Raw genomic sequence first — 8786 nt, forward strand, 5'->3', positions numbered from 1 at the left:
AAGAAGCATTGAAAAATTTCTCTTCCAAAGATTGTTTTCTTGAACCCAAGCCCTTTCCCTTTCCCTTTCCTCCTCTTTGCTTTGCCCACCCACCCCCCTTAATATCACTGACACATGCCCAGCAGGACCGCATAACGACAGCAGTGAATACACCTTCGCTCACACACTATATGTGGTTGTTCAAAGTACAGATGCTCAACTGCTTTTATTTAAATTGGTTTAACCCCTTGCTCTCATTCAAAAGCTCCCTCTCAAGGTTCCCTGCGGGGTTTGCTGGCTCACATTCTTCCCTTTGATCCCACATTTACTCAAGACTTTGTCACTGACTCCCAGCCCTACCTGTTTAGTTCCAGTTTCAAAGTACTCTTCCGGCGGTCACCCCAAGGCTGACTCAGTGGCTCTCCATTCTCTTTAGTTGGCCCCTCACCCATCAGACTTCCCCTCCCCGTGAACCTGTCTCCCTGCTTCCTGGGGTTGTAACCTCAGCTAACTCTGCACACTCCTGTCTGTTCTGTCTCAGTTATTTCAGGTTTTTTGTTGCCGTTGAGCACTTTCCATAGATTGATCCCAGTTCTACCAGCAGTCCTTCGTAAACTTTCAGAGTTTCCCATTTTAGATTAGCATATAGCCCTTGCCTTTCCATGGTCTGTAATGAAAAGAGTTGATGAGGGAAAGTTTGTTTGTCTTGTTTTAACACATTGCAGCTAATCAATGAAGAAAGGACAATAGCATTCAAATAGTACCATTTTGCAATCTGTAATAAAATAAAGAAAATGGGCAATGACCATCGATACCTTCTAAACCATTAAGTGAGAAACTAATGGGGAACTTTATAAAGATTGGATCAAGGTGACAATACCAGAACCCAGTGATGGAGGTTAACATTACAAAAAGGGAAACAACCACACACTCTGTGCCTCCTCAGATGACACAGAAGTATATACATACAGCTCTCTTCCTCCCTGGCTGCTTGAAACTTGGCCCCCATCATGAATGACACAGTACCTATCCAGACCAGGAAGTTCGTGACCAACTGACTACTTCAGCAGAAACAAATGATCATTGATGTTCTTCAAAGACAACAGTACCTAAGACAGATTCGGGAAAAACTAGCCAAAATGGACAAGACCACACCAGATGTCATCTTTGTATTTGGATTCAGAACCCATTTTGGTGGTGGCAAGACAGCTGGCTTTGGCACGATTCATGATTCCCTGGACAATGTAAAGGAAAACAAACCCAAACATAGACTTGCAAAACAGCCTGTATAAGAAGAAAAAGACCTCAAGAAAACAGTAAAAGGAACACAAAAACAAATGAAGAAAGTCAGAGGGACTGCAAAAGCCAATGTTAGTGCTGGCAAAAAGTGAGCTGGACATTGGAGAACAGAAGGAGTAAAGATCACAGTGACTTGACCTGTGGTGATTGTGCAGATTTTTCAGGAGAGGATTAATAAACTAAGAACATTTATGTGTAAGTATATGTATATGTGTGTATATATATATATATATCCACAACACTAACTATAAAGTATTCTTGTAAAAAATTGGAAGAGAGGCTTACCAAGAGCTCTAGATCTAACTGCCAATTTTATAGGAAACACAAGAGATAGGGTATCACACAAAGGCAATCATCAAAATCCAGAATGTGAAAAATTCTACAGGAAAACTTATCTGCTTTCTTCAATAAATTGCAAGAAAAATTAAAAAAGGAAAGGAGACACATATATTACAAAAAACTTGAGAGACATATTAACATGTATCCATTTTGGCTCCTGATTTGAACAAAGCAAAGCAATTGTAAACAAATGATCTCTTAGGAAACAATCAGGGAAATAAATTCAAAGACTGGGTATTAGATAATATTAGGGAACTATTATTAACTTTTAGGTATAATAATAGTATTGTGGTTATTTTTTTCAGAAGAATCCTTATCTTTAAAAGATATATTATAAAACATTCATAGATATAGTGATATAAACTCTTGGATTTGTATAAAAATAATCCAGGAGACGGAAGATGTGGCTAGGGTAAAGATGAAAGGAGATTGGCCATAAATTGACAAATATTGAAACTGGTGATGGTAGTTCATCATACTATTTTTATACACTTCGGTATATGCTTAAAATTTTTCGTAATAAAAAAGTTTTAAAAGATTCAGCAAATAAGACATTTCTCTGCAGATGCAATAGGAACTCTAGTGTCAAGAGAGAAGCTTATTCTAGAAATTACAGCCTATCAAATGGAATCTATTCTGTAGGTGTGTAGTGATACTCTCAACCCACTTTCTTCTCCTTTTCCTCCAGAAAGCTTCAGAAAATATGATACTGTCTGTTAAAATGTAGACATTGAGTGACTGGTGGGTGGGAAGAAAGGTGTTCACTAGGGAATTAGCAGGTTTATCTGTTAATTTTGGAGAATCTCTGCTTTGTCCTCACCACAGTAGAAAGGAATCCAGGCTGAAGGCAAATTGTGCAAATCCCAGGTGAGTGCAAGTCCCTTTAAATGCCCAGTGCAACCCTGTGTGTGTCCCTGGGCTGCCTCAAAAATGATCTGGGGAGCCACAGCCATATAGCTGGTAATTCCTTGCTGGAACTGGGAAGAGAGAGAAAGCTACAACTGAGAACAAAGCGGCTGGGATAATCCTAGGGAGGGATCTACAATCCAAATCAGGAAGTTCAAGCCACGACAAGTCCAATTCTAATTCTGGCTAAAAATTAAAGGCTGAAAACTAGGGAAGTTGGGTGTAAGATGCCACCATGAAGACTTCTCAGGCCTGGAAGGACTAGGAAAGAGGCGACAGAGCCCACCAGTAACCAACCTAGTAAGCAGGAGAGACTCAGACTTAAGGTTGAATTGGAGTGGAGACCAGGAGCCAGGAACACAGCCTTGGGAGGGACAGGTGGATGCAGTAGATTAAGTGGAAAGTCTGTGGTCCGTTGATTATGTGGTCTCCCAGGAGTCTAGTGTCACATGTAACTGATTCCAGGTAGTAGATGTCATTCAGTAATAGCAGAGAAGGAATTTGAACCCTGGTCTGAGTTCAAGACCAGTTGTTTCCCCCTTGTACACTCTGCCTCTAAGCTCTTTGACCAGCCTGAGCATACAGGGAGGCCTCTCACGAGCAGCTCTGTTCTATCCACTAGGTGTTGTTCTTGTCTTGGCATCCCTTCCAACCCCTTGTTAGATGCCAACCCCCAGCTTAGGCAGCAGTGGAGGAGACAGCCAACAGGACACAAAAGGAGGAAGGTGGAAGAGTCAGTGGGAAAGCTTGAGATGCTAGAGGCAAACCCACCTGGATCGAATCCTGGTTTTATTTCTTTTCAGCTCACTAGCCTCTGGCAACTTTCTTGTCCTTTAGTGCTTGTTTTATCACCTGGAAGATGAGCAGAGTATTATCTATTTTGAAGGATTGTTGTGAAAATGAAATTTAAAATGGACCATAAAATAGAATATTAAAGTAGCCAAGAGCCCCCTTTTTCCCTTTTAAAACTGTTTTTTGACCATTCAGGGTCCTGGAATAAATGGAAACCAGGCCGACTGTGGGATAGCAGAAGCTTGGGAAGTTTTATTAGCATGTGGCAGCCCCACACCAAGAAAGTCACATACTCAACCTGTCCAAACTTGTTTGGGAAAGAGTTGTTTTTGTGAAAATTTTATGAGTCAAAATATTATAATACCTTGCCCAGTGTCTTTCCAGTAGCAGCCCATCCCACCATCACAGAAGTAAAGGAGCTGGAAGGGAGTTTCCCGCCAGTGTCATCTTGTCCAAAAGATTTATGTCTTTCCCTATTTCATGATTTTCAACACTACCAATAGATTGGGCATGAGACCTCCACAAATCAAGTAACCCAAGTGTTACGTATCACAAGGCTGATTCCTTTGGGCAAGGTAAGGATATCATTCTAAAGCAATCAGCTAGAGCATTGCATCAGGTAAAGTCTCAGATGCTTTTTCAGAGAGATCCAAAAATACAGAGGATTAGGGGCACCTGGCTGGCGCAGTCGGTGGAACGCACAACTCTTGATCTCAGGGTTGTGCGTTCAAGCTCCATGTTGGGTATAGACTTCACTTAATGAAATCTTAAAAAAAAAAATACAGCATATTAGAGAAAGGTAATGTGTGAGGAGTTTATTTCCTTCATACATTGTATTCCTCAAATGAGAAGTCCAGGTTGAGGAATGGCTCTGCTCTGCATGAGCTATGGTATGTGAAGATAGTGGCAGATAATAGGGGAAGAGAATAGATTGCAAAATTTTTTGCTTATGTATCATAAAGATCTTTATCCTTTTTAATATTCTTCCTCAATATATAGCTATTGCTCACTGAATGGTAACTCCTTTCTTCTTTCCATATCATTTATATCAAGTATGTTGGAGATGGCCAAATCCTTCACAGATAATTTTAATGAAATTTTTTAAAAAGATTTATTTATTTATTTTGAGACAGAAACAGAGATAGAGACAGAGTGTGTGGTGGGGAGGGGCAGAGGCGGAGGGAGAGAGAGAATCTCAAGGAGACTCCCACTGAGCATGGACCCAGACGTGGGGCTCAATCTCATGACCTTGAGTTAATGACCTCAGCCGAAACCAAGAGTCGGATGCTTAACCGACTGAGCCACCCAGGTGCCCCTTAATTAAATTTTAATTAAATTTGCAAATAATGTTCCACTTTGACACTGTAAAGAAATAGCCCTATTTTTCATAAGAACAGTCTCTGGAATTGTTATTGACTTTGAGTCATGAGCTTTTATGCTTATTTTTAAAAGGATCATTTGACTAATGTTTAATAGAATAGAACTTCATTATTGTACTTAATTTTAAATGTCTTACTAGGTTAGCTGTTGACAACTCTAAAGTTTGGCTGATTTTTTTTTCTAAACGGCATCAATCGTAAAGATACAGAATTTAAGGAACAGGGAAGATAAATGTTTAACTCAGGAGCCCCTTTAACACTCTTTCAAGATCCTCTTTGATCAATAGCCATCCAATCAAGACCAAGTCTCCAGGAGAATGCTGTAATTTTGTTCATTTCAAGCTAAGTCGCCAAAGACATTTCTACTGTATTTGTTGTCTTCATTTTATAAATCCTTTTGAGTTACCAGAAGACCATTATAGAACCTTCCCTAACATTAATCTTCTGAAGCTCTTCTCTGGCTCAAATAATTAAAACTTTTCTTTTTCTTAGACCCATGGGACTTATTTTAGATCTCCTGAATAACTTCTATTATGATTAGATTGGGAGGGTTTATGCTACTATTCTTTAACTAGTGATAAAACCTTAAGGAACATATTTTTCCATTGTTTACATGACCCCAAAATATCGAAATGAATAAAGAAATTTATCAATTATCTGGGCTTCTTGTTTTCCCGACACAAAAAAAAACCAGGTAAAACCAGGTAAATACTATCATCTGGAACACTGAAATTTTTATCCCACCTCTAACCTAGTAGTTTATGCCTGTAGACAGAGTTTTAGACAATAGGTGGAATGAAAAGCCAGACTGGAAGGATCATTCTCGTTTTCTTGAATTCCGGGCAATATCCCAACATTAAAATGAATTGTTCTCAGAGCTACGGGGAGTGGATATCTGAAATCAGTCCTTTACAAGCTGCAGGAGGCTTGGGAACTATGAAATGGTAAAATGTCAGCTGGAAGGAAATTAAAGGTTTCAAATCCTGAACTTGACCTTAGAGAAAAGTTTGATTCTTGAGTAACCACAGGGGGGAAACATAGCCACAATGGATCTCAGTGACCATTATCTAGAGCACAAACCTCAGAGGCCCCCAAACCAGTACAATGCTGGAATAGGAAAGAAAGCAGTGCAAATAAGTCTCGGTTCCAATGTTGCTGCTTCCTGGTCACTTATGTTCTCTTAAAGCCAATGGCCGATGGTGCAAGTGGTTTAGCATCTGAGCCTTGGAGCCGGACTGTCTACCTTCACAGAGCTAATCTTTCACTTACCAAAGGTGAACTTGGGAATTTCAACCTCCCTAAGACACATCTGTAAAATGGGACTAATGATAGAACCAAACTCTGAAGAATGTCGTCAAGAGTCCATGAGTGAGGATATATACAGTTGGCACACAGTAAATGCTCAGTTATAGAGCTCCGTTTGTTATTCCTCCCGTGAGCTGCTAAAAGGAGCATCTGCGATAAAAGATGTGAAATGTTGTGAAGACTGCAATGGCCATGCTAATTCAAGGTACTGTTACTTTGTCAGTTCTCCATCAGACCTGCCCTGGTAATTCACCAGGGCTCGATGAAATCGCAAACCCTAACGGGAATGAGTACTCCTTCTTCGTCCTGCTAAGGACCTACAACTTGCGTTTGCAGGAACTTGGAAGAGAAAGCCACTTCTTTTTCACATGTGTCAGGTCAAGTAGAGACCTAACACTGCTGGAAGCCATATCCTCACCTGGATGATTGCCTATTATTTTAATAAAGTCCAGCTCTATCCCTTGCCTTTAGAATTGAGAAATCCTGGGGAAAAGACGGGAATAGGAGTCAGACTCCTTCCTTCTAATTTATCTTGTCCTAGACAGCCCCCTCCTTAGGTTTTCTGGCCAGTAGATTCACCATACTTTGACTTATCCCATAGGTTCGTGATCTCCCTTCGTATATGAGACTGCCTGAGTCAGGAATTCCGAGGTCCAGCTTTCTGCCTCTGCACAGGTTGAATTTAGTGCATGGAGAATTGGACCATTAATTGGGATGAGTTAACTTGAAATGAAATGGATTCTGCTGCTTGAGAAATATTCTTGAAAGAAAAAAAAAAGACTAAATGCTGCTATGTACATGTTGCTAAAGGGGTGCCTGGGTGGCTCAGTCAGTTAAATGTCTACCTTCGACTCAGGTCACGATCCTGGGGTCCTAGGATCGAGCCCCGCTTTGGCACCCAGCTCTGTTTTTCCCTCTCCCTCTGACCCTCACCCTTGCTCGTGTTCTCACTCTCTCTCTCAAAGAAATAAATAAAAAAGATTTTTAAAAAAATGTTGCTAATACCTAAATGGCCAGTTTCCTGTGGAAGCATAGAACAGAATTAAGAGAAGGGGATTATCATTTGGGGAGTTGCTTTGAGTTCCTTTATACAAGATGTTATCAGAATCCTAGAACTTTTGCTAGCTGATAACAATCCTATCAGAAGACAGACCTTTCCTCAAGCACCTGTGGTATCATCACTTTCGAGCCCAGGGAAAAAAGCATTAGAAACAAGTTTTTGGATGAAATAACACACGGAGCTATATATGGCTAGCAAAATACACGGTATTTTGAAAAATAACTCTGAAACCAGGCTCCGGCTTCAGAAAAGAGGAGATCAACCATTAATAAGATTCTGCAATAGGAATTCTGAAATCTGTGAGACAATTTCCTCTTTCCTTTAAAATGGATGACATTGGTATATATACTATGACTGATATCATTAACATTTATTGGGTGACTATCCAGTCAACCAAATAAAATTTACTCTCTCCGTATCCCTGCAAAACACACATCCTCTTGCACTCCCTGGGGGAGTCTCAGGAAAGGGGTATTTTGCTCAGCCTAATCCTCAAAGAAAATCTGAAGCTGCCTTCATGGTCTTTCTTGCCACAAGCAGTGCACGCCCTCTTAGCCCGTTGACCAAATCAGAGCAAAATGGCCCAGATCTTGTGTAATTCCTCTTCCTATGATCCTCTAAAGGGGGAAGAGATGAGGGGCAGGCAAATGCCAGGCTATAGCAGGGGGCTATCTGCATGCTGCTCTTTAATCACCACCCCCACAGCACCAGGTCACAGATGAGGATGGGTAGTAGATAAAGCCGATCGATTGGAACATGTCTGTTTCAGTTTGCAATGCACCAAGAAAAGTACGTTTGGTTATAAATTGCTACAATGAGAGGTGAGCAGCGCAGTCATTGTTAATGTTCGTGCTGCTGCTATTCCAGGCAGAGGTCAACATTGCCACATGAATGAGTGACTCAGCATTACAAAACTGGAAGGTATCTCCTCTGCAATCAAATCTAGCTCTCTCTGAAGTAATCAAAACAAAGTGCCCAGCAGGAGCAAGGCTGGAGAGGAATTTGGCAGTATATTGTAGTGATGGCTATTATTTTATCATATTCATGGTGGAAACTATTCATTGCTGACCAAAATCCACTCTCCTCTTCTTCTGGGCATAGGCCCATCCAACCCCGAGATTGCGTTTTCTGATCTCCCTTGAGACAAGGTGTGGCCGCAGGACTAAATTCTCAAAAACAGAGTGGGAGCGTGAGTGATGCGTATGGCACCCGCATCATTTGCTTAAAACGAAATTGATGCTTGCAACCCGGTCTCTCGTACACTTCCCCATGTGCCCAGGACTTACCTCTGACCCTGCTGATGAGGACAAGGCTCCTTCTGGGGGATCTCCAGGGGGACAGGATGAGAGAAACACGAGCACCCGAAGGCGGGTGCAGAGCAGATCCGCCCAGGACCTGCACTGCTCACTCAGGACTGCCATGTGTGAGGGCAACAAACTTCTATGTTCTTGAGTCCTCTGTCTTTTTGGATCTCTTTGAAAAGGACTCTGACACTTTATCCTGATACAATATATTATGCAATACATCCTTCTAGAAAATACATGTATATGTATGTTCGTTTTCTATAGCTACATAACACGTTGCCATAAACTTAGTGCCATAGAACGAGAGAAATGTGTTATGTCACCGGTCACGCTTAGGTAGGGTCTCTGCTCAGAATGTCTCCAGGCTGAAATGAGGGTGTTGGCTGGGGTTACTATCTCATCGAAGCTTCAGGGTCCTCTTCC

General features: G+C 41.3%; 1 pseudogene; it reads left to right on the plus strand.

Moving 5' to 3' along the window:
- Positions 1-989: 989 nt before the first annotated feature.
- LOC100481496 lies at positions 990-1370 on the plus strand (annotated as a pseudogene).
- Positions 1371-8786: the final 7416 nt, after the last annotated feature.

The sequence above is a fragment of the Ailuropoda melanoleuca genome, chromosome 15, assembly GCF_002007445.2.
Source record: "Ailuropoda melanoleuca isolate Jingjing chromosome 15, ASM200744v2, whole genome shotgun sequence".
NCBI classification, from domain to species: Eukaryota; Metazoa; Chordata; class Mammalia; order Carnivora; family Ursidae; genus Ailuropoda; species Ailuropoda melanoleuca.